Genomic DNA, 24,206 nt, shown 5'->3' on the forward strand with positions numbered 1-24,206 from the left:
ACTGCACATTGCCGGCGACCCACGTGTTTAGTAGTGACGCAACTGCTAGGATGCAGCTGAACGTCCATCTCTTGAGAGCTAGAAAATTTCCGCAGTCGGCAGGACTCGAACCTACGCTCCCAGAGGGAATCTGATTTCAAGTCAGACGCCTTAACCACTCGGCCACGACTGTCGGTAGCAGTAGCGTCTTCCGACAAGTGAAAGTGCACCTTTAGAAGCAATCCAATGGCAGAAAGCGGCGTGGCCTCACTCTTTTCTGTAGTGTTTCCATTGCCAGCACATTAGCCGTTACGAAAGTGTATTAATTTTCGCCTAGACATTGCCTTGATCCCAACACCCTTTGGTTGAAAATCAAACGCTCTACCGACTGAGCTATCGTACAGCTGCGTGGCGTGCGAGTCATTCGTATGACGTAATTACTGGCTTGTGGCTCCAATGGCGACTTCACCGACTTCCCACTGACGCACCGCTGACGCTAGTTTTCTGTCGTCTTAAGTGGTCGACATACTTGCAAGTAGCTGCGAGATCTTAAGAAAAGAAACGCTGCACCATTGCTTTTGCCGCACTCGAATGACTGAATTGCGATTCTTGAAAAAGAGAGAAATGAATGTTGGCTCTGTCCAACGCTTCCAAGCACGTCTGTGTACTCACGAACTCGGCGTCGACGCGAGAAAATGACAGGAGCGCACTCGTGGGCCTGCGACGGCTTTCTGCAGTCCCAGCGTCAGTGAGAGGAGAACCGGTAGCCACAGAAAGCAGCGGCCGTCGCGACACTCAGTATTGTTAAACGGAAATTTTCGTCTTGTTGAAGATGGCGCCATCGGTTTGCAACCGCGTTCACGTGTGTGAAAATATTTGCTCCTCTTTACGCAAAATCGCACGCAGCCGGTAGGATTCGAACCTACGCTCCAAGAGGGAATCTGATTTCGAGTCAGACGCCTTAACCACTCGGCCACGACTGCCCGTAGGTCGAGGTTCTCCGACACATGCAACTTCTACGGTTTAAAGCTCTGTGGCATCAGAAAACGGCGTAGCTGCATTCTTTTCCGTAGTGTTTCCACCGCTACCAGAGGAATCGCTACCAAAGTATTAAAATTTCCGCCCGAACAGGGACTTGAACCCTGGACCCTTAGGTTAAAAGCCTAATGCTCTACCGACTGAGCTATCCGGGCTCACACGACAGTAGAGAACATCCCACGATGCACAGCTGTACATTGACTCATGTCCTTCACAGCTGTGCTATCGCTGCATGGAGCTGTTACTAATTAAACGTCGCCTGAATGCTGTCTACAAACGTGTCGCGCTAAGCTCGTAGCAGACTATCGAAGAATGCTGACACACGATGCAAAAACAAACTGCAGCAGTCGTTAGGTCTCATACGTTGGAGTAGAGGATTTACGTGTTTTGTCGACACTCACTGAGTAATTGGAAATTTCACAAGCACTTCGAATGCAATGCTTCCCACGTTTTCGCTCATTTCACGGTTCCGTTGGAGACGTTCTTCACCTCCTGACACAAAAAAGGAACGCAGTTGGTAGGACTTTTCGTATTTTCTTACTTCTCAGGGAGTTGCCTACTGTGTTCCTCTTACGGCAAGCACTAGACAACCTGAACAGTTACAGGATAGAGTCATTTTTGTTCTCGGCTGTACTTACATCATCACAGACTCGGAGCAATTCCATTGGCATCAGCTTCAAAACATACGCTTGCCGAAACCCGGGATCAAACCAGGGACCTTTAGATCTTCAGTGTAACGCTCTCCCAACTGAGCCATTTCGGCTCACACGTAAGTCCGCAGATTTGCGCGTCTTCGTTAACCTCTGAATCGCCGCCAATTTCAGTCATCTTCGTCTGATAAGACATAGGGACGCTGAAAGGCGAGCAGCAGATGCAGTGAAGTACCACACACATTTCTTCTGATTCCATCATCGTAAGAAGCAAACATGTCGACTCGATTCATGTAATATTGACTTCGCTGGCTCTAGAAAACCTTTGCTATATCGATGCCACGTGCAACTCGTGTGCAGAGAACGAGACACAAGAAGGAGTGAGCCTCTCTACCATGTGAGAGGCAGTATCTAACAGATACACACGCTAAAACATTTGACTTGCGTTAGCTCATAAATTGCTACACGTAATTGTCTGCAAGCTAAAATGGACACATCTGCACTGCCCAGAGAGGCGACACTTGCACTGACACCTGGTGGACGGCAGTGTGACGTGGCGATGAGCTGTGGCTTCTGGGTGCGACTGTAGCGCTGCAGCCAATAACACTGCACATTGCCGGCGACCCACGTGTTTAGTAGTGACGCAACTGCTAGGATGCAGCTGAACGTCCATCTCTTGAGAGCTAGAAAATTTCCGCAGTCGGCAGGACTCGAACCTACGCTCCCAGAGGGAATCTGATTTCAAGTCAGACGCCTTAACCACTCGGCCACGACTGTCGGTAGCAGTAGCGTCTTCCGACAAGTGAAAGTGCACCTTTAGAAGCAATCCAATGGCAGAAAGCGGCGTGGCCTCACTCTTTTCTGTAGTGTTTCCATTGCCAGCACATTAGCCGTTACGAAAGTGTATTAATTTTCGCCTAGACATTGCCTTGATCCCAACACCCTTTGGTTGAAAATCAAACGCTCTACCGACTGAGCTATCGTACAGCTGCGTGGCGTGCGAGTCATTCGTATGACGTAATTACTGGCTTGTGGCTCCAATGGCGACTTCACCGACTTCCCACTGACGCACCGCTGACGCTAGTTTTCTGTCGTCTTAAGTGGTCGACATACTTGCAAGTAGCTGCGAGATCTTAAGAAAAGAAACGCTGCACCATTGCTTTTGCCGCACTCGAATGACTGAATTGCGATTCTTGAAAAAGAGAGAAATGAATGTTGGCTCTGTCCAACGCTTCCAAGCACGTCTGTGTACTCACGAACTCGGCGTCGACGCGAGAAAATGACAGGAGCGCACTCGTGGGCCTGCGACGGCTTTCTGCAGTCCCAGCGTCAGTGAGAGGAGAACCGGTAGCCACAGAAAGCAGCGGCCGTCGCGACACTCAGTATTGTTAAACGGAAATTTTCGTCTTGTTGAAGATGGCGCCATCGGTTTGCAACCGCGTTCACGTGTGTGAAAATATTTGCTCCTCTTTACGCAAAATCGCACGCAGCCGGTAGGATTCGAACCTACGCTCCAAGAGGGAATCTGATTTCGAGTCAGACGCCTTAACCACTCGGCCACGACTGCCCGTAGGTCGAGGTTCTCCGACACATGCAACTTCTACGGTTTAAAGCTCTGTGGCATCAGAAAACGGCGTAGCTGCATTCTTTTCCGTAGTGTTTCCACCGCTACCAGAGGAATCGCTACCAAAGTATTAAAATTTCCGCCCGAACAGGGACTTGAACCCTGGACCCTTAGGTTAAAAGCCTAATGCTCTACCGACTGAGCTATCCGGGCTCACACGACAGTAGAGAACATCCCACGATGCACAGCTGTACATTGACTCATGTCCTTCACAGCTGTGCTATCGCTGCATGGAGCTGTTACTAATTAAACGTCGCCTGAATGCTGTCTACAAACGTGTCGCGCTAAGCTCGTAGCAGACTATCGAAGAATGCTGACACACGATGCAAAAACAAACTGCAGCAGTCGTTAGGTCTCATACGTTGGAGTAGAGGATTTACGTGTTTTGTCGACACTCACTGAGTAATTGGAAATTTCACAAGCACTTCGAATGCAATGCTTCCCACGTTTTCGCTCATTTCACGGTTCCGTTGGAGACGTTCTTCACCTCCTGACACAAAAAAGGAACGCAGTTGGTAGGACTTTTCGTATTTTCTTACTTCTCAGGGAGTTGCCTACTGTGTTCCTCTTACGGCAAGCACTAGACAACCTGAACAGTTACAGGATAGAGTCATTTTTGTTCTCGGCTGTACTTACATCATCACAGACTCGGAGCAATTCCATTGGCATCAGCTTCAAAACATACGCTTGCCGAAACCCGGGATCAAACCAGGGACCTTTAGATCTTCAGTGAAACGCTCTCCCAACTGAGCCATTTCGGCTCACACGTAAGTCCGCAGATTTGCGCGTCTTCGTTAACCTCTGAATCGCCGCCAATTTCAGTCATCTTCGTCTGATAAGACATAGGGACGCTGAAAGGCGAGCAGCAGATGCAGTGAAGTACCACACACATTTCTTCTGATTCCATCATCGTAAGAAGCAAACATGTCGACTCGATTCATGTAATATTGACTTCGCTGGCTCTAGAAAACCTTTGCTATATCGATGCCACGTGCAACTCGTGTGCAGAGAACGAGACACAAGAAGGAGTGAGCCTCTCTACCATGTGAGAGGCAGTATCTAACAGATACACACGCTAAAACATTTGACTTGCGTTAGCTCATAAATTGCTACACGTAATTGTCTGCAAGCTAAAATGGACACATCTGCACTGCCCAGAGAGGCGACACTTGCACTGACACCTGGTGGACGGCAGTGTGACGTGGCGATGAGCTGTGGCTTCTGGGTGCGACTGTAGCGCTGCAGCCAATAACACTGCACATTGCCGGCGACCCACGTGTTTAGTAGTGACGCAACTGCTAGGATGCAGCTGAACGTCCATCTTTTGAGAGCTAGAAAATTTCCGCAGTCGGCAGGACTCGAACCTACGCTCCCAGAGGGAATCTGATTTCAAGTCAGACGCCTTAACCACTCGGCCACGACTGTCGGTAGCAGTAGCGTCTTCCGACAAGTGAAAGTGCACCTTTAGAAGCAATCCAATGGCAGAAAGCGGCGTGGCCTCACTCTTTTCTGTAGTGTTTCCATTGCCAGCACATTAGCCGTTACGAAAGTGTATTAATTTTCGCCTAGACATTGCCTTGATCCCAACACCCTTTGGTTGAAAATCAAACGCTCTACCGACTGAGCTATCGTACAGCTGCGTGGCGTGCGAGTCATTCGTATGACGTAATTACTGGCTTGTGGCTCCAATGGCGACTTCACCGACTTCCCACTGACGCACCGCTGACGCTAGTTTTCTGTCGTCTTAAGTGGTCGACATACTTGCAAGTAGCTGCGAGATCTTAAGAAAAGAAACGCTGCACCATTGCTTTTGCCGCACTCGAATGACTGAATTGCGATTCTTGAAAAAGAGAGAAATGAATGTTGGCTCTGTCCAACGCTTCCAAGCACGTCTGTGTACTCACGAACTCGGCGTCGACGCGAGAAAATGACAGGAGCGCACTCGTGGGCCTGCGACGGCTTTCTGCAGTCCCAGCGTCAGTGAGAGGAGAACCGGTAGCCACAGAAAGCAGCGGCCGTCGCGACACTCAGTATTGTTAAACGGAAATTTTCGTCTTGTTGAAGATGGCGCCATCGGTTTGCAACCGCGTTCACGTGTGTGAAAATATTTGCTCCTCTTTACGCAAAATCGCACGCAGCCGGTAGGATTCGAACCTACGCTCCAAGAGGGAATCTGATTTCGAGTCAGACGCCTTAACCACTCGGCCACGACTGCCCGTAGGTCGAGGTTCTCCGACACATGCAACTTCTACGGTTTAAAGCTCTGTGGCATCAGAAAACGGCGTAGCTGCATTCTTTTCCGTAGTGTTTCCACCGCTACCAGAGGAATCGCTACCAAAGTATTAAAATTTCCGCCCGAACAGGGACTTGAACCCTGGACCCTTAGGTTAAAAGCCTAATGCTCTACCGACTGAGCTATCCGGGCTCACACGACAGTAGAGAACATCCCACGATGCACAGCTGTACATTGACTCATGTCCTTCACAGCTGTGCTATCGCTGCATGGAGCTGTTACTAATTAAACGTCGCCTGAATGCTGTCTACAAACGTGTCGCGCTAAGCTCGTAGCAGACTATCGAAGAATGCTGACACACGATGCAAAAACAAACTGCAGCAGTCGTTAGGTCTCATACGTTGGAGTAGAGGATTTACGTGTTTTGTCGACACTCACTGAGTAATTGGAAATTTCACAAGCACTTCGAATGCAATGCTTCCCACGTTTTCGCTCATTTCACGGTTCCGTTGGAGACGTTCTTCACCTCCTGACACAAAAAAGGAACGCAGTTGGTAGGACTTTTCGTATTTTCTTACTTCTCAGGGAGTTGCCTACTGTGTTCCTCTTACGGCAAGCACTAGACAACCTGAACAGTTACAGGATAGAGTCATTTTTGTTCTCGGCTGTACTTACATCATCACAGACTCGGAGCAATTCCATTGGCATCAGCTTCAAAACATACGCTTGCCGAAACCCGGGATCAAACCAGGGACCTTTAGATCTTCAGTGTAACGCTCTCCCAACTGAGCCATTTCGGCTCACACGTAAGTCCGCAGATTTGCGCGTCTTCGTTAACCTCTGAATCGCCGCCAATTTCAGTCATCTTCGTCTGATAAGACATAGGGACGCTGAAAGGCGAGCAGCAGATGCAGTGAAGTACCACACACATTTCTTCTGATTCCATCATCGTAAGAAGCAAACATGTCGACTCGATTCATGTAATATTGACTTCGCTGGCTCTAGAAAACCTTTGCTATATCGATGCCACGTGCAACTCGTGTGCAGAGAACGAGACACAAGAAGGAGTGAGCCTCTCTACCATGTGAGAGGCAGTATCTAACAGATACACACGCTAAAACATATGACTTGCGTTAGCTCATAAATTGCTACACGTAATTGTCTGCAAGCTAAAATGGACACATCTGCACTGCCCAGAGAGGCGACACTTGCACTGACACCTGGTGGACGGCAGTGTGACGTGGCGATGAGCTGTGGCTTCTGGGTGCGACTGTAGCGCTGCAGCCAATAACACTGCACATTGCCGGCGACCCACGTGTTTAGTAGTGACGCAACTGCTAGGATGCAGCTGAACGTCCATCTTTTGAGAGCTAGAAAATTTCCGCAGTCGGCAGGACTCGAACCTACGCTCCCAGAGGGAATCTGATTTCAAGTCAGACGCCTTAACCACTCGGCCACGACTGTCGGTAGCAGTAGCGTCTTCCGACAAGTGAAAGTGCACCTTTAGAAGCAATCCAATGGCAGAAAGCGGCGTGGCCTCACTCTTTTCTGTAGTGTTTCCATTGCCAGCACATTAGCCGTTACGAAAGTGTATTAATTTTCGCCTAGACATTGCCTTGATCCCAACACCCTTTGGTTGAAAATCAAACGCTCTACCGACTGAGCTATCGTACAGCTGCGTGGCGTGCGAGTCATTCGTATGACGTAATTACTGGCTTGTGGCTCCAATGGCGACTTCACCGACTTCCCACTGACGCACCGCTGACGCTAGTTTTCTGTCGTCTTAAGTGGTCGACATACTTGCAAGTAGCTGCGAGATCTTAAGAAAAGAAACGCTGCACCATTGCTTTTGCCGCACTCGAATGACTGAATTGCGATTCTTGAAAAAGAGAGAAATGAATGTTGGCTCTGTCCAACGCTTCCAAGCACGTCTGTGTACTCACGAACTCGGCGTCGACGCGAGAAAATGACAGGAGCGCACTCGTGGGCCTGCGACGGCTTTCTGCAGTCCCAGCGTCAGTGAGAGGAGAACCGGTAGCCACAGAAAGCAGCGGCCGTCGCGACACTCAGTATTGTTAAACGGAAATTTTCGTCTTGTTGAAGATGGCGCCATCGGTTTGCAACCGCGTTCACGTGTGTGAAAATATTTGCTCCTCTTTACGCAAAATCGCACGCAGCCGGTAGGATTCGAACCTACGCTCCAAGAGGGAATCTGATTTCGAGTCAGATGCCTTAACCACTCGGCCACGACTGCCCGTAGGTCGAGGTTCTCCGACACATGCAACTTCTACGGTTTAAAGCTCTGTGGCATCAGAAAACGGCGTAGCTGCATTCTTTTCCGTAGTGTTTCCACCGCTACCAGAGGAATCGCTACCAAAGTATTAAAATTTCCGCCCGAACAGGGACTTGAACCCTGGACCCTTAGGTTAAAAGCCTAATGCTCTACCGACTGAGCTATCCGGGCTCACACGACAGTAGAGAACATCCCACGATGCACAGCTGTACATTGACTCATGTCCTTCACAGCTGTGCTATCGCTGCATGGAGCTGTTACTAATTAAACGTCGCCTGAATGCTGTCTACAAACGTGTCGCGCTAAGCTCGTAGCAGACTATCGAAGAATGCTGACACACGATGCAAAAACAAACTGCAGCAGTCGTTAGGTCTCATACGTTGGAGTAGAGGATTTACGTGTTTTGTCGACACTCACTGAGTAATTGGAAATTTCACAAGCACTTCGAATGCAATGCTTCCCACGTTTTCGCTCATTTCACGGTTCCGTTGGAGACGTTCTTCACCTCCTGACACAAAAAAGGAACGCAGTTGGTAGGACTTTTCGTATTTTCTTACTTCTCAGGGAGTTGCCTACTGTGTTCCTCTTACGGCAAGCACTAGACAACCTGAACAGTTACAGGATAGAGTCATTTTTGTTCTCGGCTGTACTTACATCATCACAGACTCGGAGCAATTCCATTGGCATCAGCTTCAAAACATACGCTTGCCGAAACCCGGGATCAAACCAGGGACCTTTAGATCTTCAGTGTAACGCTCTCCCAACTGAGCCATTTCGGCTCACACGTAAGTCCGCAGATTTGCGCGTCTTCGTTAACCTCTGAATCGCCGCCAATTTCAGTCATCTTCGTCTGATAAGACATAGGGACGCTGAAAGGCGAGCAGCAGATGCAGTGAAGTACCACACACATTTCTTCTGATTCCATCATCGTAAGAAGCAAACATGTCGACTCGATTCATGTAATATTGACTTCGCTGGCTCTAGAAAACCTTTGCTATATCGATGCCACGTGCAACTCGTGTGCAGAGAACGAGACACAAGAAGGAGTGAGCCTCTCTACCATGTGAGAGGCAGTATCTAACAGATACACACGCTAAAACATATGACTTGCGTTAGCTCATAAATTGCTACACGTAATTGTCTGCAAGCTAAAATGGACACATCTGCACTGCCCAGAGAGGCGACACTTGCACTGACACCTGGTGGACGGCAGTGTGACGTGGCGATGAGCTGTGGCTTCTGGGTGCGACTGTAGCGCTGCAGCCAATAACACTGCACATTGCCGGCGACCCACGTGTTTAGTAGTGACGCAACTGCTAGGATGCAGCTGAACGTCCATCTTTTGAGAGCTAGAAAATTTCCGCAGTCGGCAGGACTCGAACCTACGCTCCCAGAGGGAATCTGATTTCAAGTCAGACGCCTTAACCACTCGGCCACGACTGTCGGTAGCAGTAGCGTCTTCCGACAAGTGAAAGTGCACCTTTAGAAGCAATCCAATGGCAGAAAGCGGCGTGGCCTCACTCTTTTCTGTAGTGTTTCCATTGCCAGCACATTAGCCGTTACGAAAGTGTATTAATTTTCGCCTAGACATTGCCTTGATCCCAACACCCTTTGGTTGAAAATCAAACGCTCTACCGACTGAGCTATCGTACAGCTGCGTGGCGTGCGAGTCATTCGTATGACGTAATTACTGGCTTGTGGCTCCAATGGCGACTTCACCGACTTCCCACTGACGCACCGCTGACGCTAGTTTTCTGTCGTCTTAAGTGGTCGACATACTTGCAAGTAGCTGCGAGATCTTAAGAAAAGAAACGCTGCACCATTGCTTTTGCCGCACTCGAATGACTGAATTGCGATTCTTGAAAAAGAGAGAAATGAATGTTGGCTCTGTCCAACGCTTCCAAGCACGTCTGTGTACTCACGAACTCGGCGTCGACGCGAGAAAATGACAGGAGCGCACTCGTGGGCCTGCGACGGCTTTCTGCAGTCCCAGCGTCAGTGAGAGGAGAACCGGTAGCCACAGAAAGCAGCGGCCGTCGCGACACTCAGTATTGTTAAACGGAAATTTTCGTCTTGTTGAAGATGGCGCCATCGGTTTGCAACCGCGTTCACGTGTGTGAAAATATTTGCTCCTCTTTACGCAAAATCGCACGCAGCCGGTAGGATTCGAACCTACGCTCCAAGAGGGAATCTGATTTCAAGTCAGACGCCTTAACCACTCGGCCACGACTGCCCGTAGATCGAGGTTCTCCGACACATGCAACTTCTACGGTTTAAAGCTCTGTGGCATCAGAAAACGGCGTAGCTGCATTCTTTTCCGTAGTGTTTCCACCGCTACCAGAGGAATCGCTACCAAAGTATTAAAATTTCCGCCCGAACAGGGACTTGAACCCTGGACCCTTAGGTTAAAAGCCTAATGCTCTACCGACTGAGCTATCCGGGCTCACACGACAGTAGAGAACATCCCACGATGCACAGCTGTACATTGACTCATGTCCTTCACAGCTGTGCTATCGCTGCATGGAGCTGTTACTAATTAAACGTCGCCTGAATGCTGTCTACAAACGTGTCGCGCTAAGCTCGTAGCAGACTATCGAAGAATGCTGACACACGATGCAAAAACAAACTGCAGCAGTCGTTAGGTCTCATACGTTGGAGTAGAGGATTTACGTGTTTTGTCGACACTCACTGAGTAATTGGAAATTTCACAAGCACTTCGAATGCAATGCTTCCCACGTTTTCGCTCATTTCACGGTTCCGTTGGAGACGTTCTTCACCTCCTGACACAAAAAAGGAACGCAGTTGGTAGGACTTTTCGTATTTTCTTACTTCTCAGGGAGTTGCCTACTGTGTTCCTCTTACGGCAAGCACTAGACAACCTGAACAGTTACAGGATAGAGTCATTTTTGTTCTCGGCTGTACTTACATCATCACAGACTCGGAGCAATTCCATTGGCATCAGCTTCAAAACATACGCTTGCCGAAACCCGGGATCAAACCAGGGACCTTTAGATCTTCAGTGTAACGCTCTCCCAACTGAGCCATTTCGGCTCACACGTAAGTCCGCAGATTTGCGCGTCTTCGTTAACCTCTGAATCGCCGCCAATTTCAGTCATCTTCGTCTGATAAGACATAGGGACGCTGAAAGGCGAGCAGCAGATGCAGTGAAGTACCACACACATTTCTTCTGATTCCATCATCGTAAGAAGCAAACATGTCGACTCGATTCATGTAATATTGACTTCGCTGGCTCTAGAAAACCTTTGCTATATCGATGCCACGTGCAACTCGTGTGCAGAGAACGAGACACAAGAAGGAGTGAGCCTCTCTACCATGTGAGAGGCAGTATCTAACAGATACACACGCTAAAACATTTGACTTGCGTTAGCTCATAAATTGCTACACGTAATTGTCTGCAAGCTAAAATGGACCCATCTGCACTGCCCAGAGAGGCGACACTTGCACTGACACCTGGTGGACGGCAGTGTGACGTGGCGATGAGCTGTGGCTTCTGGGTGCGACTGTAGCGCTGCAGCCAATAACACTGCACATTGCCGGCGACCCACGTGTTTAGTAGTGACGCAACTGCTAGGATGCAGCTGAACGTCCATCTCTTGAGAGCTAGAAAATTTCCGCAGTCGGCAGGACTCGAACCTACGCTCCCAGAGGGAATCTGATTTCAAGTCAGACGCCTTAACCACTCGGCCACGACTGTCGGTAGCAGTAGCGTCTTCCGACAAGTGAAAGTGCACCTTTAGAAGCAATCCAATGGCAGAAAGCGGCGTGGCCTCACTCTTTTCTGTAGTGTTTCCATTGCCAGCACATTAGCCGTTACGAAAGTGTATTAATTTTCGCCTAGACATTGCCTTGATCCCAACACCCTTTGGTTGAAAATCAAACGCTCTACCGACTGAGCTATCGTACAGCTGCGTGGCGTGCGAGTCATTCGTATGACGTAATTACTGGCTTGTGGCTCCAATGGCGACTTCACCGACTTCCCACTGACGCACCGCTGACGCTAGTTTTCTGTCGTCTTAAGTGGTCGACATACTTGCAAGTAGCTGCGAGATCTTAAGAAAAGAAACGCTGCACCATTGCTTTTGCCGCACTCGAATGACTGAATTGCGATTCTTGAAAAAGAGAGAAATGAATGTTGGCTCTGTCCAACGCTTCCAAGCACGTCTGTGTACTCACGAACTCGGCGTCGACGCGAGAAAATGACAGGAGCGCACTCGTGGGCCTGCGACGGCTTTCTGCAGTCCCAGCGTCAGTGAGAGGAGAACCGGTAGCCACAGAAAGCAGCGGCCGTCGCGACACTCAGTATTGTTAAACGGAAATTTTCGTCTTGTTGAAGATGGCGCCATCGGTTTGCAACCGCGTTCACGTGTGTGAAAATATTTGCTCCTCTTTACGCAAAATCGCACGCAGCCGGTAGGATTCGAACCTACGCTCCAAGAGGGAATCTGATTTCGAGTCAGACGCCTTAACCACTCGGCCACGACTGCCCGTAGGTCGAGGTTCTCCGACACATGCAACTTCTACGGTTTAAAGCTCTGTGGCATCAGAAAACGGCGTAGCTGCATTCTTTTCCGTAGTGTTTCCACCGCTACCAGAGGAATCGCTACCAAAGTATTAAAATTTCCGCCCGAACAGGGACTTGAACCCTGGACCCTTAGGTTAAAAGCCTAATGCTCTACCGACTGAGCTATCCGGGCTCACACGACAGTAGAGAACATCCCACGATGCACAGCTGTACATTGACTCATGTCCTTCACAGCTGTGCTATCGCTGCATGGAGCTGTTACTAATTAAACGTCGCCTGAATGCTGTCTACAAACGTGTCGCGCTAAGCTCGTAGCAGACTATCGAAGAATGCTGACACACGATGCAAAAACAAACTGCAGCAGTCGTTAGGTCTCATACGTTGGAGTAGAGGATTTACGTGTTTTGTCGACACTCACTGAGTAATTGGAAATTTCACAAGCACTTCGAATGCAATGCTTCCCACGTTTTCGCTCATTTCACGGTTCCGTTGGAGACGTTCTTCACCTCCTGACACAAAAAAGGAACGCAGTTGGTAGGACTTTTCGTATTTTCTTACTTCTCAGGGAGTTGCCTACTGTGTTCCTCTTACGGCAAGCACTAGACAACCTGAACAGTTACAGGATAGAGTCATTTTTGTTCTCGGCTGTACTTACATCATCACAGACTCGGAGCAATTCCATTGGCATCAGCTTCAAAACATACGCTTGCCGAAACCCGGGATCAAACCAGGGACCTTTAGATCTTCAGTGTAACGCTCTCCCAACTGAGCCATTTCGGCTCACACGTAAGTCCGCAGATTTGCGCGTCTTCGTTAACCTCTGAATCGCCGCCAATTTCAGTCATCTTCGTCTGATAAGACATAGGGACGCTGAAAGGCGAGCAGCAGATGCAGTGAAGTACCACACACATTTCTTCTGATTCCATCATCGTAAGAAGCAAACATGTCGACTCGATTCATGTAATATTGACTTCGCTGGCTCTAGAAAACCTTTGCTATATCGATGCCACGTGCAACTCGTGTGCAGAGAACGAGACACAAGAAGGAGTGAGCCTCTCTACCATGTGAGAGGCAGTATCTAACAGATACACACGCTAAAACATTTGACTTGCGTTAGCTCATAAATTGCTACACGTAATTGTCTGCAAGCTAAAATGGACACATCTGCACTGCCCAGAGAGGCGACACTTGCACTGACACCTGGTGGACGGCAGTGTGACGTGGCGATGAGCTGTGGCTTCTGGGTGCGACTGTAGCGCTGCAGCCAATAACACTGCACATTGCCGGCGACCCACGTGTTTAGTAGTGACGCAACTGCTAGGATGCAGCTGAACGTCCATCTTTTGAGAGCTAGAAAATTTCCGCAGTCGGCAGGACTCGAACCTACGCTCCCAGAGGGAATCTGATTTCAAGTCAGACGCCTTAACCACTCGGCCACGACTGTCGGTAGCAGTAGCGTCTTCAGACAAGTGAAAGTGCACCTTTAGAAGCAATCCAATGGCAGAAAGCGGCGTGGCCTCACTCTTTTCTGTAGTGTTTCCATTGCCAGCACATTAGCCGTTACGAAAGTGTATTAATTTTCGCCTAGACATTGCCTTGATCCCAACACCCTTTGGTTGAAAATCAAACGCTCTACCGACTGAGCTATCGTACAGCTGCGTGGCGTGCGAGTCATTCGTATGACGTAATTACTGGCTTGTGGCTCCAATGGCGACTTCACCGACTTCCCACTGACGCACCGCTGACGCTAGTTTTCTGTCGTCTTAAGTGGTCGACATACTTGCAAGTAGCTGCGAGATCTTAAGAAAAGAAACGCTGCACCATTGCTTTTGCCGCACTCGAATGACTGAATTGCGATTCTTGAAAAAGAGAGAAATGAATGTTGGCTCTGTCCAACGCTTCCAAGCACGTCTGTGTACTCACGAACTCGGCGTCGACGCGAGAAAATGACAGGAGCGCACTCGTGGGCCTGCGACGGCTTTCTGCAGTCCCAGCGTCAGTGAGAGGAGAACCGGTAGCCACAGAAAGCAGCGGCCGTCGCGACACTCAGTATTGTTAAACGGAAATTTTCGTCTTGTTGAAGATGGCGCCATCGGTTTGCAACCGCGTTCACGTGTGTGAAAATATTTGCTCCTCTTTACGCAAAATCGCACGCAGCCGGTAGGATTCGAACCTACGCTCCAAGAGGGAATCTGATTTCGAGTCAGACGCCTTAACCACTCGGCCACGACTGCCCGTAGGTCGAGGTTCTCCGACACATGCAACTTCTACGGTTTAAAGCTCTGTGGCATCAGAAAACGGCGTAGCTGCATTCTTTTCCGTAGTGTTTCCACCGCTACCAGAGGAATCGCTACCAAAGTATTAAAATTTCCGCCCGAACAGGGACTTGAACCCTGGACCCTTAGGTTAAAAGCCTAATGCTCTACCGACTGAGCTATCCGGGCTCACACGACAGTAGAGAACATCCCACGATGCACAGCTGTACATTGACTCATGTCCTTCACAGCTGTGCTATCGCTGCATGGAGCTGTTACTAATTAAACGTCGCCTGAATGCTGTCTACAAACGTGTCGCGCTAAGCTCGTAGCAGACTATCGAAGAATGCTGACACACGATGCAAAAACAAACTGCAGCAGTCGTTAGGTCTCATACGTTGGAGTAGAGGATTTACGTGTTTTGTCGACACTCACTGAGTAATTGGAAATTTCACAAGCACTTCGAATGCAATGCTTCCCACGTTTTCGCTCATTTCACGGTTCCGTTGGAGACGTTCTTCACCTCCTGACACAAAAAAGGAACGCAGTTGGTAGGACTTTTCGTATTTTCTTACTTCTCAGGGAGTTGCCTACTGTGTTCCTCTTACGGCAAGCACTAGACAACCTGAACAGTTACAGGATAGAGTCATTTTTGTTCTCGGCTGTACTTACATCATCACAGACTCGGAGCAATTCCATTGGCATCAGCTTCAAAACATACGCTTGCCGAAACCCGGGATCAAACCAGGGACCTTTAGATCTTCAGTGTAACGCTCTCCCAACTGAGCCATTTCGGCTCACACGTAAGTCCGCAGATTTGCGCGTCTTCGTTAACCTCTGAATCGCCGCCAATTTCAGTCATCTTCGTCTGATAAGACATAGGGACGCTGAAAGGCGAGCAGCAGATGCAGTGAAGTACCACACACATTTCTTCTGATTCCATCATCGTAAGAAGCAAACATGTCGACTCGATTCATGTAATATTGACTTCGCTGGCTCTAGAAAACCTTTGCTATATCGATGCCACGTGCAACTCGTGTGCAGAGAACGAGACACAAGAAGGAGTGAGCCTCTCTACCATGTGAGAGGCAGTATCTAACAGATACACACGCTAAAACATTTGACTTGCGTTAGCTCATAAATTGCTACACGTAATTGTCTGCAAGCTAAAATGGACCCATCTGCACTGCCCAGAGAGGCGACACTTGCACTGACACCTGGTGGACGGCAGTGTGACGTGGCGATGAGCTGTGGCTTCTGGGTGCGACTGTAGCGCTGCAGCCAATAACACTGCACATTGCCGGCGACCCACGTGTTTAGTAGTGACGCAACTGCTAGGATGCAGCTGAACGTCCATCTCTTGAGAGCTAGAAAATTTCCGCAGTCGGCAGGACTCGAACCTACGCTCCCAGAGGGAATCTGATTTCAAGTCAGACGCCTTAACCACTCGGCCACGACTGTCGGTAGCAGTAGCGTCTTCCGACAAGTGAAAGTGCACCTTTAGAAGCAATCCAATGGCAGAAAGCGGCGTGGCCTCACTCTTTTCTGTAGTGTTTCCATTGCCAGCACATTAGCCGTTACGAAAGTGTATTAATTTTCGCCTAGACATTGCCTTGATCCCAACACCCTTTGGTTGAAAATCAAACGCTCTACCGACTGAGCTATCGTACAGCTGCGTGGCGTGCGAGTCATTCGTATGACGTAATTACTGGCTTGTGGCTCCAATGGCGACTTCACCGACTTCCCACTGACGCACCGCTGACGCTAGTTTTCTGTCGTCTTAAGTGGTCGACATACTTGCAAGTAGCTGCGAGATCTTAAGAAAAGAAACGCTGCACCATTGCTTTTGCCGCACTCGAATGACTGAATTGCGATTCTTGAAAAAGAGAGAAATGAATGTTGGCTCTGTCCAACGCTTCCAAGCACGTCTGTGTACTCACGAACTCGGCGTCGACGCGAGAAAATGACAGGAGCGCACTCGTGGGCCTGCGACGGCTTTCTGCAGTCCCAGCGTCAGTGAGAGGAGAACCGGTAGCCACAGAAAGCAGCGGCCGTCGCGACACTCAGTATTGTTAAACGGAAATTTTCGTCTTGTTGAAGATGGCGCCATCGGTTTGCAACCGCGTTCACGTGTGTGAAAATATTTGCTCCTCTTTACGCAAAATCGCACGCAGCCGGTAGGATTCGAACCTACGCTCCAAGAGGGAATCTGATTTCGAGTCAGACGCCTTAACCACTCGGCCACGACTGCCCGTAGGTCGAGGTTCTCCGACACATGCAACTTCTACGGTTTAAAGCTCTGTGGCATCAGAAAACGGCGTAGCTGCATTCTTTTCCGTAGTGTTTCCACCGCTACCAGAGGAATCGCTACCAAAGTATTAAAATTTCCGCCCGAACAGGGACTTGAACCCTGGACCCTTAGGTTAAAAGCCTAATGCTCTACCGACTGAGCTATCCGGGCTCACACGACAGTAGAGAACATCCCACGATGCACAGCTGTACATTGACTCATGTCCTTCACAGCTGTGCTATCGCTGCATGGAGCTGTTACTAATTAAACGTCGCCTGAATGCTGTCTACAAACGTGTCGCGCTAAGCTCGTAGCAGACTATCGAAGAATGCTGACACACGATGCAAAAACAAACTGCAGCAGTCGTTAGGTCTCATACGTTGGAGTAGAGGATTTACGTGTTTTGTCGACACTCACTGAGTAATTGGAAATTTCACAAGCACTTCGAATGCAATGCTTCCCACGTTTTCGCTCATTTCACGGTTCCGTTGGAGACGTTCTTCACCTCCTGACACAAAAAAGGAACGCAGTTGGTAGGACTTTTCGTATTTTCTTACTTCTCAGGGAGTTGCCTACTGTGTTCCTCTTACGGCAAGCACTAGACAACCTGAACAGTTACAGGATAGAGTCATTTTTGTTCTCGGCTGTACTTACATCATCACAGACTCGGAGCAATTCCATTGGCATCAGCTTCAAAACATACGCTTGCCGAAACCCGGGATCAAACCAGGGACCTTTAGATCTTCAGTGTAACGCTCTCCCAACTGAGCCATTTCGGCTCACACGTAAGTCCGCAGATTTGCGCGTCTTCGTTAACCTCTGAATCGCCGCCAATTTCAGTCATCTTCGTCTGATAAGACATAGGGACGCTGAAAGGCGAGCAGCAGATGCAGTGAAGTACCACACACATTTCTTCTGATTCCATCATCGTAAGAAGCAAACATGTCGACTCGATTCATGTAATATTGACTTCGCTGGCTCTAGAAAACCTTTGCTATATCGATGCCACGTGCAACTCGTGTGCAGAGAACGAGACACAAGAAGGAGTGAGCCTCTCTACCATGTGAGAGGCAGTATCTAACAGATACACACGCTAAAACATTTGACTTGCGTTAGCTCATAAATTGCTACACGTAATTGTCTGCAAGCTAAAATGGACACATCTGCACTGCCCAGAGAGGCGACACTTGCACTGACACCTGGTGGACGGCAGTGTGACGTGGCGATGAGCTGTGGCTTCTGGGTGCGACTGTAGCGCTGCAGCCAATAACACTGCACATTGCCGGCGACCCACGTGTTTAGTAGTGACGCAACTGCTAGGATGCAGCTGAACGTCCATCTTTTGAGAGCTAGAAAATTTCCGCAGTCGGCAGGACTCGAACCTACGCTCCCAGAGGGAATCTGATTTCAAGTCAGACGCCTTAACCACTCGGCCACGACTGTCGGTAGCAGTAGCGTCTTCAGACAAGTGAAAGTGCACCTTTAGAAGCAATCCAATGGCAGAAAGCGGCGTGGCCTCACTCTTTTCTGTAGTGTTTCCATTGCCAGCACATTAGCCGTTACGAAAGTGTATTAATTTTCGCCTAGACATTGCCTTGATCCCAACACCCTTTGGTTGAAAATCAAACGCTCTACCGACTGAGCTATCGTACAGCTGCGTGGCGTGCGAGTCATTCGTATGACGTAATTACTGGCTTGTGGCTCCAATGGCGACTTCACCGACTTCCCACTGACGCACCGCTGACGCTAGTTTTCTGTCGTCTTAAGTGGTCGACATACTTGCAAGTAGCTGCGAGATCTTAAGAAAAGAAACGCTGCACCATTGCTTTTGCCGCACTCGAATGACTGAATTGCGATTCTTGAAAAAGAGAGAAATGAATGTTGGCTCTGTCCAACGCTTCCAAGCACGTCTGTGTACTCACGAACTCGGCGTCGACGCGAGAAAATGACAGGAGCGCACTCGTGGGCCTGCGACGGCTTTCTGCAGTCCCAGCGTCAGTGAGAGGAGAACCGGTAGCCACAGAAAGCAGCGGCCGTCGCGACACTCAGTATTGTTAAACGGAAATTTTCGTCTTGTTGAAGATGGCGCCATCGGTTTGCAACCGCGTTCACGTGTGTGAAAATATTTGCTCCTCTTTACGCAAAATCGCACGCAGCCGGTAGGATTCGAACCTACGCTCCAAGAGGGAATCTGATTTCGAGTCAGACGCCTTAACCACTCGGCCACGACTGCCCGTAGGTCGAGGTTCTCCGACACATGCAACTTCTACGGTTTAAAGCTCTGTGGCATCAGAAAACGGCGTAGCTGCATTCTTTTCCGTAGTGTTTCCACCGCTACCAGAGGAATCGCTACCAAAGTATTAAAATTTCCGCCCGAACAGGGACTTGAACCCTGGACCCTTAGGTTAAAAGCCTAATGCTCTACCGACTGAGCTATCCGGGCTCACACGACAGTAGAGAACATCCCACGATGCACAGCTGTACATTGACTCATGTCCTTCACAGCTGTGCTATCGCTGCATGGAGCTGTTACTAATTAAACGTCGCCTGAATGCTGTCTACAAACGTGTCGCGCTAAGCTCGTAGCAGACTATCGAAGAATGCTGACACACGATGCAAAAACAAACTGCAGCAGTCGTTAGGTCTCATACGTTGGAGTAGAGGATTTACGTGTTTTGTCGACACTCACTGAGTAATTGGAAATTTCACAAGCACTTCGAATGCAATGCTTCCCACGTTTTCGCTCATTTCACGGTTCCGTTGGAGACGTTCTTCACCTCCTGACACAAAAAAGGAACGCAGTTGGTAGGACTTTTCGTATTTTCTTACTTCTCAGGGAGTTGCCTACTGTGTTCCTCTTACGGCAAGCACTAGACAACCTGAACAGTTACAGGATAGAGTCATTTTTGTTCTCGGCTGTACTTACATCATCACAGACTCGGAGCAATTCCATTGGCATCAGCTTCAAAACATACGCTTGCCGAAACCCGGGATCAAACCAGGGACCTTTAGATCTTCAGTGTAACGCTCTCCCAACTGAGCCATTTCGGCTCACACGTAAGTCCGCAGATTTGCGCGTCTTCGTTAACCTCTGAATCGCCGCCAATTTCAGTCATCTTCGTCTGATAAGACATAGGGACGCTGAAAGGCGAGCAGCAGATGCAGTGAAGTACCACACACATTTCTTCTGATTCCATCATCGTAAGAAGCAAACATGTCGACTCGATTCATGTAATATTGACTTCGCTGGCTCTAGAAAACCTTTGCTATATCGATGCCACGTGCAACTCGTGTGCAGAGAACGAGACACAAGAAGGAGTGAGCCTCTCTACCATGTGAGAGGCAGTATCTAACAGATACACACGCTAAAACATTTGACTTGCGTTAGCTCATAAATTGCTACACGTAATTGTCTGCAAGCTAAAATGGACACATCTGCACTGCCCAGAGAGGCGACACTTGCACTGACACCTGGTGGACGGCAGTGTGACGTGGCGATGAGCTGTGGCTTCTGGGTGCGACTGTAGCGCTGCAGCCAATAACACTGCACATTGCCGGCGACCCACGTGTTTAGTAGTGACGCAACTGCTAGGATGCAGCTGAACGTCCATCTTTTGAGAGCTAGAAAATTTCCGCAGTCGGCAGGACTCGAACCTACGCTCCCAGAGGGAATCTGATTTCAAGTCAGACGCCTTAACCACTCGGCCACGACTGTCGGTAGCAGTAGCGTCTTCAGACAAGTGAAAGTGCACCTTTAGAAGCAATCCAATGGCAGAAAGCGGCGTGGCCTCACTCTTTTCTGTAGTGTTTCCATTGCCAGCACATTAGCCGTTACGAAAGTGTATTAATTTTCGCCTAGACATTGCCTTGATCCCAACACCCTTTGGTTGAAAATCAAACGCTCTACCGACTGAGCTATCGTACAGCTGCGTGGCGTGCGAGTCATTCGTATGACGTAATTACTGGCTTGTGGCTCCAATGGCGACTTCACCGACTTCCCACTGACGCACCGCTGACGCTAGTTTTCTGTCGTCTTAAGTGGTCGACATACTTGCAAGTAGCTGCGAGATCTTAAGAAAAGAAACGCTGCACCATTGCTTTTGCCGCACTCGAATGACTGAATTGCGATTCTTGAAAAAGAGAGAAATGAATGTTGGCTCTGTCCAACGCTTCCAAGCACGTCTGTGTACTCACGAACTCGGCGTCGACGCGAGAAAATGACAGGAGCGCACTCGTGGGCCTGCGACGGCTTTCTGCAGTCCCAGCGTCAGTGAGAGGAGAACCGGTAGCCACAGAAAGCAGCGGCCGTCGCGACACTCAGTATTGTTAAACGGAAATTTTCGTCTTGTTGAAGATGGCGCCATCGGTTTGCAACCGCGTTCACGTGTGTGAAAATATTTGCTCCTCTTTACGCAAAATCGCACGCAGCCGGTAGGATTCGAACCTACGCTCCAAGAGGGAATCTGATTTCGAGTCAGACGCCTTAACCACTCGGCCACGACTGCCCGTAGGTCGAGGTTCTCCGACACATGCAACTTCTACGGTTTAAAGCTCTGTGGCATCAGAAAACGGCGTAGCTGCATTCTTTTCCGTAGTGTTTCCACCGCTACCAGAGGAATCGCTACCAAAGTATTAAAATTTCCGCCCGAACAGGGACTTGAACCCTGGACCCTTAGGTTAAAAGCCTAATGCTCTACCGACTGAGCTATCCGGGCTCACACGACAGTAGAGAACATCCCACGATGCACAGCTGTACATTGACTCATGTCCTTCACAGCTGTGCTATCGCTGCATGGAGCTGTTACTAATTAAACGTCGCCTGAATGCTGTCTACAAACGTGTCGCGCTAAGCTCGTAGCAGACTATCGAAGAATGCTGACACACGATGCAAAAACAAACTGCAGCAGTCGTTAGGTCTCATACGTTGGAGTAGAGGATTTACGTGTTTTGTCGACACTCACTGAGTAATTGGAAATTTCACAAGCACTTCGAATGCAATGCTTCCCACGTTTTCGCTCATTTCACGGTTCCGTTGGAGACGTTCTTCACCTCCTGACACAAAAAAGGAACGCAGTTGGTAGGACTTTTCGTATTTTCTTACTTCTCAGGGAGTTGCCTACTGTGTTCCTCTTACGGCAAGCACTAGACAACCTGAACAGTTACAGGATAGAGTCATTTTTGTTCTCGGCTGTACTTACATCATCACAGACTCGGAGCAATTCCATTGGCATCAGCTTCAAAACATACGCTTGCCGAAACCCGGGATCAAACCAGGGACCTTTAGATCTTCAGTGTAACGCTCTCCCAACTGAGCCATTTCGGCTCACACGTAAGTCCGCAGATTTGCGCGTCTTCGTTAACCTCTGAATCGCCGCCAATTTCAGTCATCTTCGTCTGATAAGACATAGGGACGCTGAAAGGCGAGCAGCAGATGCAGTGAAGTACCACACACATTTCTTCTGATTCCATCATCGTAAGAAGCAAACATGTCGACTCGATTCATGTAATATTGACTTCGCTGGCTCTAGAAAACCTTTGCTATATCGATGCCACGTGCAACTCGTGTGCAGAGAACGAGACACAAGAAGGAGTGAGCCTCTCTACCATGTGAGAGGCAGTATCTAACAGATACACACGCTAAAACATTTGACTTGCGTCAGCTCATAAATTGCTACACGTAATTGTCTGCAAGCTAAAATGGACACATCTGCACTGCCCAGAGAGGCGACACTTGCACTGACACCTGGTGGACGGCAGTGTGACGTGGCGATGAGCTGTGGCTTCTGGGTGCGACTGTAGCGCTGCAGCCAATAACACTGCACATTGCCGGCGACCCACGTGTTTAGTAGTGACGCAACTGCTAGGATGCAGCTGAACGTCCATCTTTTGAGAGCTAGAAAATTTCCGCAGTCGGCAGGACTCGAACCTACGCTCCCAGAGGGAATCTGATTTCAAGTCAGACGCCTTAACCACTCGGCCACGACTGTCGGTAGCAGTAGCGTCTTCCGACAAGTGAAAGTGCACCTTTAGAAGCAATCCAATGGCAGAAAGCGGCGTGGCCTCACTCTTTTCTGTAGTGTTTCCATTGCCAGCACATTAGCCGTTACGAAAGTGTATTAATTTTCGCCTAGACATTGCCTTGATCCCAACACCCTTTGGTTGAAAATCAAACGCTCTACCGACTGAGCTATCGTACAGCTGCGTGGCGTGCGAGTCATTCGTATGACGTAATTACTGGCTTGTGGCTCCAATGGCGACTTCACCGACTTCCCACTGACGCACCGCTGACGCTAGTTTTCTGTCGTCTTAAGTGGTCGACATACTTGCAAGTAGCTGCGAGATCTTAAGAAAAGAAACGCTGCACCATTGCTTTTGCCGCACTCGAATGACTGAATTGCGATTCTTGAAAAAGAGAGAAATGAATGTTGGCTCTGTCCAACGCTTCCAAGCACGTCTGTGTACTCACGAACTCGGCGTCGACGCGAGAAAATGACAGGAGCGCACTCGTGGGCCTGCGACGGCTTTCTGCAGTCCCAGCGTCAGTGAGAGGAGAACCGGTAGCCACAGAAAGCAGCGGCCGTCGCGACACTCAGTATTGTTAAACGGAAATTTTCGTCTTGTTGAAGATGGCGCCATCTGTTTGCAACCGCGTTCACGTGTGTGAAAATATTTGCTCCTCTTTACGCAAAATCGCACGCAGCCGGTAGGATTCGAACCTACGCTCCAAGAGGGAATCTGATTTCGAGTCAGACGCCTTAACCACTCGGCCACGACTGCCCGTAGGTCGAGGTTCTCCGACACATGCAACTTCTACGGTTTAAAGCTCTGTGGCATCAGAAAACGGCGTAGCTGCATTCTTTTCCGTAGTGTTTCCACCGCTACCAGAGGAATCGCTACCAAAGTATTAAAATTTCCGCCCGAACAGGGACTTGAACCCTGGACCCTTAGGTTAAAAGCCTAATGCTCTACCGACTGAGCTATCCGGGCTCACACGACAGTAGAGAACATCCCACGATGCACAGCTGTACATTGACTCATGTCCTTCACAGCTGTGCTATCGCTGCATGGAGCTGTTACTAATTAAACGTCGCCTGAATGCTGTCTACAAACGTGTCGCGCTAAGCTCGTAGCAGACTATCGAAGAATGCTGACACACGATGCAAAAACAAACTGCAGCAGTCGTTAGGTCTCATACGTTGGAGTAGAGGATTTACGTGTTTTGTCGACACTCACTGAGTAATTGGAAATTTCACAAGCACTTCGAATGCAATGCTTCCCACGTTTTCGCTCATTTCACGGTT

The 24,206-nt window shown here is 49.2% G+C and overlaps 43 non-coding genes across 43 annotated transcripts; all 43 read right to left on the minus strand.

Annotated features, from left to right (window-relative positions):
• Positions 1–90: 90 nt before the first annotated feature.
• Trnas-uga (transfer RNA serine (anticodon UGA)) lies at positions 91–172 on the minus strand. The gene has a single exon. It is a non-coding gene; the product is annotated as a tRNA-Ser (tRNA).
• A 708-nt stretch (positions 173–880) lies between these two features.
• Positions 881–962, minus strand: Trnas-cga (transfer RNA serine (anticodon CGA)). The gene has a single exon. It is a non-coding gene; the product is annotated as a tRNA-Ser (tRNA).
• Positions 963–1,099: 137 nt separating this feature from the next.
• Positions 1,100–1,172, minus strand: Trnak-uuu (transfer RNA lysine (anticodon UUU)). Its single transcript has one exon. It is a non-coding gene; the product is annotated as a tRNA-Lys (tRNA).
• Positions 1,173–1,707: 535 nt separating this feature from the next.
• Trnaf-gaa (transfer RNA phenylalanine (anticodon GAA)) lies at positions 1,708–1,780 on the minus strand. Its single transcript has one exon. It is a non-coding gene; the product is annotated as a tRNA-Phe (tRNA).
• Positions 1,781–2,362: 582 nt separating this feature from the next.
• Trnas-uga (transfer RNA serine (anticodon UGA)) lies at positions 2,363–2,444 on the minus strand. The gene has a single exon. It is a non-coding gene; the product is annotated as a tRNA-Ser (tRNA).
• Positions 2,445–3,152: 708 nt separating this feature from the next.
• Trnas-cga (transfer RNA serine (anticodon CGA)) lies at positions 3,153–3,234 on the minus strand. The gene has a single exon. It is a non-coding gene; the product is annotated as a tRNA-Ser (tRNA).
• Positions 3,235–3,371: 137 nt separating this feature from the next.
• Trnak-uuu (transfer RNA lysine (anticodon UUU)) lies at positions 3,372–3,444 on the minus strand. Its single transcript has one exon. It is a non-coding gene; the product is annotated as a tRNA-Lys (tRNA).
• A 535-nt stretch (positions 3,445–3,979) lies between these two features.
• Positions 3,980–4,052, minus strand: Trnaf-gaa (transfer RNA phenylalanine (anticodon GAA)). Its single transcript has one exon. It is a non-coding gene; the product is annotated as a tRNA-Phe (tRNA).
• Positions 4,053–4,634: 582 nt separating this feature from the next.
• Positions 4,635–4,716, minus strand: Trnas-uga (transfer RNA serine (anticodon UGA)). The gene has a single exon. It is a non-coding gene; the product is annotated as a tRNA-Ser (tRNA).
• A 708-nt stretch (positions 4,717–5,424) lies between these two features.
• Positions 5,425–5,506, minus strand: Trnas-cga (transfer RNA serine (anticodon CGA)). The gene has a single exon. It is a non-coding gene; the product is annotated as a tRNA-Ser (tRNA).
• Positions 5,507–5,643: 137 nt separating this feature from the next.
• Trnak-uuu (transfer RNA lysine (anticodon UUU)) lies at positions 5,644–5,716 on the minus strand. Its single transcript has one exon. It is a non-coding gene; the product is annotated as a tRNA-Lys (tRNA).
• A 535-nt stretch (positions 5,717–6,251) lies between these two features.
• On the minus strand, positions 6,252–6,324 carry Trnaf-gaa (transfer RNA phenylalanine (anticodon GAA)). The gene has a single exon. It is a non-coding gene; the product is annotated as a tRNA-Phe (tRNA).
• A 582-nt stretch (positions 6,325–6,906) lies between these two features.
• Trnas-uga (transfer RNA serine (anticodon UGA)) lies at positions 6,907–6,988 on the minus strand. The gene has a single exon. It is a non-coding gene; the product is annotated as a tRNA-Ser (tRNA).
• Positions 6,989–7,696: 708 nt separating this feature from the next.
• On the minus strand, positions 7,697–7,778 carry Trnas-cga (transfer RNA serine (anticodon CGA)). Its single transcript has one exon. It is a non-coding gene; the product is annotated as a tRNA-Ser (tRNA).
• Positions 7,779–7,915: 137 nt separating this feature from the next.
• Positions 7,916–7,988, minus strand: Trnak-uuu (transfer RNA lysine (anticodon UUU)). Its single transcript has one exon. It is a non-coding gene; the product is annotated as a tRNA-Lys (tRNA).
• A 535-nt stretch (positions 7,989–8,523) lies between these two features.
• Positions 8,524–8,596, minus strand: Trnaf-gaa (transfer RNA phenylalanine (anticodon GAA)). Its single transcript has one exon. It is a non-coding gene; the product is annotated as a tRNA-Phe (tRNA).
• Positions 8,597–9,178: 582 nt separating this feature from the next.
• Trnas-uga (transfer RNA serine (anticodon UGA)) lies at positions 9,179–9,260 on the minus strand. The gene has a single exon. It is a non-coding gene; the product is annotated as a tRNA-Ser (tRNA).
• Positions 9,261–9,968: 708 nt separating this feature from the next.
• Positions 9,969–10,050, minus strand: Trnas-uga (transfer RNA serine (anticodon UGA)). The gene has a single exon. It is a non-coding gene; the product is annotated as a tRNA-Ser (tRNA).
• A 137-nt stretch (positions 10,051–10,187) lies between these two features.
• Positions 10,188–10,260, minus strand: Trnak-uuu (transfer RNA lysine (anticodon UUU)). The gene has a single exon. It is a non-coding gene; the product is annotated as a tRNA-Lys (tRNA).
• Positions 10,261–10,795: 535 nt separating this feature from the next.
• Trnaf-gaa (transfer RNA phenylalanine (anticodon GAA)) lies at positions 10,796–10,868 on the minus strand. Its single transcript has one exon. It is a non-coding gene; the product is annotated as a tRNA-Phe (tRNA).
• Positions 10,869–11,450: 582 nt separating this feature from the next.
• Trnas-uga (transfer RNA serine (anticodon UGA)) lies at positions 11,451–11,532 on the minus strand. The gene has a single exon. It is a non-coding gene; the product is annotated as a tRNA-Ser (tRNA).
• A 708-nt stretch (positions 11,533–12,240) lies between these two features.
• On the minus strand, positions 12,241–12,322 carry Trnas-cga (transfer RNA serine (anticodon CGA)). The gene has a single exon. It is a non-coding gene; the product is annotated as a tRNA-Ser (tRNA).
• A 137-nt stretch (positions 12,323–12,459) lies between these two features.
• Trnak-uuu (transfer RNA lysine (anticodon UUU)) lies at positions 12,460–12,532 on the minus strand. The gene has a single exon. It is a non-coding gene; the product is annotated as a tRNA-Lys (tRNA).
• Positions 12,533–13,067: 535 nt separating this feature from the next.
• Trnaf-gaa (transfer RNA phenylalanine (anticodon GAA)) lies at positions 13,068–13,140 on the minus strand. Its single transcript has one exon. It is a non-coding gene; the product is annotated as a tRNA-Phe (tRNA).
• A 582-nt stretch (positions 13,141–13,722) lies between these two features.
• On the minus strand, positions 13,723–13,804 carry Trnas-uga (transfer RNA serine (anticodon UGA)). Its single transcript has one exon. It is a non-coding gene; the product is annotated as a tRNA-Ser (tRNA).
• A 708-nt stretch (positions 13,805–14,512) lies between these two features.
• Trnas-cga (transfer RNA serine (anticodon CGA)) lies at positions 14,513–14,594 on the minus strand. The gene has a single exon. It is a non-coding gene; the product is annotated as a tRNA-Ser (tRNA).
• Positions 14,595–14,731: 137 nt separating this feature from the next.
• Positions 14,732–14,804, minus strand: Trnak-uuu (transfer RNA lysine (anticodon UUU)). The gene has a single exon. It is a non-coding gene; the product is annotated as a tRNA-Lys (tRNA).
• Positions 14,805–15,339: 535 nt separating this feature from the next.
• Positions 15,340–15,412, minus strand: Trnaf-gaa (transfer RNA phenylalanine (anticodon GAA)). Its single transcript has one exon. It is a non-coding gene; the product is annotated as a tRNA-Phe (tRNA).
• A 582-nt stretch (positions 15,413–15,994) lies between these two features.
• Trnas-uga (transfer RNA serine (anticodon UGA)) lies at positions 15,995–16,076 on the minus strand. Its single transcript has one exon. It is a non-coding gene; the product is annotated as a tRNA-Ser (tRNA).
• A 708-nt stretch (positions 16,077–16,784) lies between these two features.
• Trnas-cga (transfer RNA serine (anticodon CGA)) lies at positions 16,785–16,866 on the minus strand. Its single transcript has one exon. It is a non-coding gene; the product is annotated as a tRNA-Ser (tRNA).
• Positions 16,867–17,003: 137 nt separating this feature from the next.
• Trnak-uuu (transfer RNA lysine (anticodon UUU)) lies at positions 17,004–17,076 on the minus strand. Its single transcript has one exon. It is a non-coding gene; the product is annotated as a tRNA-Lys (tRNA).
• Positions 17,077–17,611: 535 nt separating this feature from the next.
• On the minus strand, positions 17,612–17,684 carry Trnaf-gaa (transfer RNA phenylalanine (anticodon GAA)). The gene has a single exon. It is a non-coding gene; the product is annotated as a tRNA-Phe (tRNA).
• Positions 17,685–18,266: 582 nt separating this feature from the next.
• On the minus strand, positions 18,267–18,348 carry Trnas-uga (transfer RNA serine (anticodon UGA)). Its single transcript has one exon. It is a non-coding gene; the product is annotated as a tRNA-Ser (tRNA).
• Positions 18,349–19,056: 708 nt separating this feature from the next.
• Positions 19,057–19,138, minus strand: Trnas-cga (transfer RNA serine (anticodon CGA)). Its single transcript has one exon. It is a non-coding gene; the product is annotated as a tRNA-Ser (tRNA).
• Positions 19,139–19,275: 137 nt separating this feature from the next.
• On the minus strand, positions 19,276–19,348 carry Trnak-uuu (transfer RNA lysine (anticodon UUU)). Its single transcript has one exon. It is a non-coding gene; the product is annotated as a tRNA-Lys (tRNA).
• A 535-nt stretch (positions 19,349–19,883) lies between these two features.
• Trnaf-gaa (transfer RNA phenylalanine (anticodon GAA)) lies at positions 19,884–19,956 on the minus strand. The gene has a single exon. It is a non-coding gene; the product is annotated as a tRNA-Phe (tRNA).
• Positions 19,957–20,538: 582 nt separating this feature from the next.
• Positions 20,539–20,620, minus strand: Trnas-uga (transfer RNA serine (anticodon UGA)). Its single transcript has one exon. It is a non-coding gene; the product is annotated as a tRNA-Ser (tRNA).
• Positions 20,621–21,328: 708 nt separating this feature from the next.
• Trnas-cga (transfer RNA serine (anticodon CGA)) lies at positions 21,329–21,410 on the minus strand. The gene has a single exon. It is a non-coding gene; the product is annotated as a tRNA-Ser (tRNA).
• Positions 21,411–21,547: 137 nt separating this feature from the next.
• Trnak-uuu (transfer RNA lysine (anticodon UUU)) lies at positions 21,548–21,620 on the minus strand. The gene has a single exon. It is a non-coding gene; the product is annotated as a tRNA-Lys (tRNA).
• Positions 21,621–22,155: 535 nt separating this feature from the next.
• On the minus strand, positions 22,156–22,228 carry Trnaf-gaa (transfer RNA phenylalanine (anticodon GAA)). Its single transcript has one exon. It is a non-coding gene; the product is annotated as a tRNA-Phe (tRNA).
• A 582-nt stretch (positions 22,229–22,810) lies between these two features.
• On the minus strand, positions 22,811–22,892 carry Trnas-uga (transfer RNA serine (anticodon UGA)). The gene has a single exon. It is a non-coding gene; the product is annotated as a tRNA-Ser (tRNA).
• A 708-nt stretch (positions 22,893–23,600) lies between these two features.
• On the minus strand, positions 23,601–23,682 carry Trnas-cga (transfer RNA serine (anticodon CGA)). Its single transcript has one exon. It is a non-coding gene; the product is annotated as a tRNA-Ser (tRNA).
• A 137-nt stretch (positions 23,683–23,819) lies between these two features.
• On the minus strand, positions 23,820–23,892 carry Trnak-uuu (transfer RNA lysine (anticodon UUU)). The gene has a single exon. It is a non-coding gene; the product is annotated as a tRNA-Lys (tRNA).
• Positions 23,893–24,206: the final 314 nt, after the last annotated feature.

This window comes from Schistocerca gregaria, chromosome 3, assembly GCF_023897955.1.
Source record: "Schistocerca gregaria isolate iqSchGreg1 chromosome 3, iqSchGreg1.2, whole genome shotgun sequence".
In the NCBI taxonomy this organism is placed as follows: Eukaryota; Metazoa; Arthropoda; class Insecta; order Orthoptera; family Acrididae; genus Schistocerca; species Schistocerca gregaria.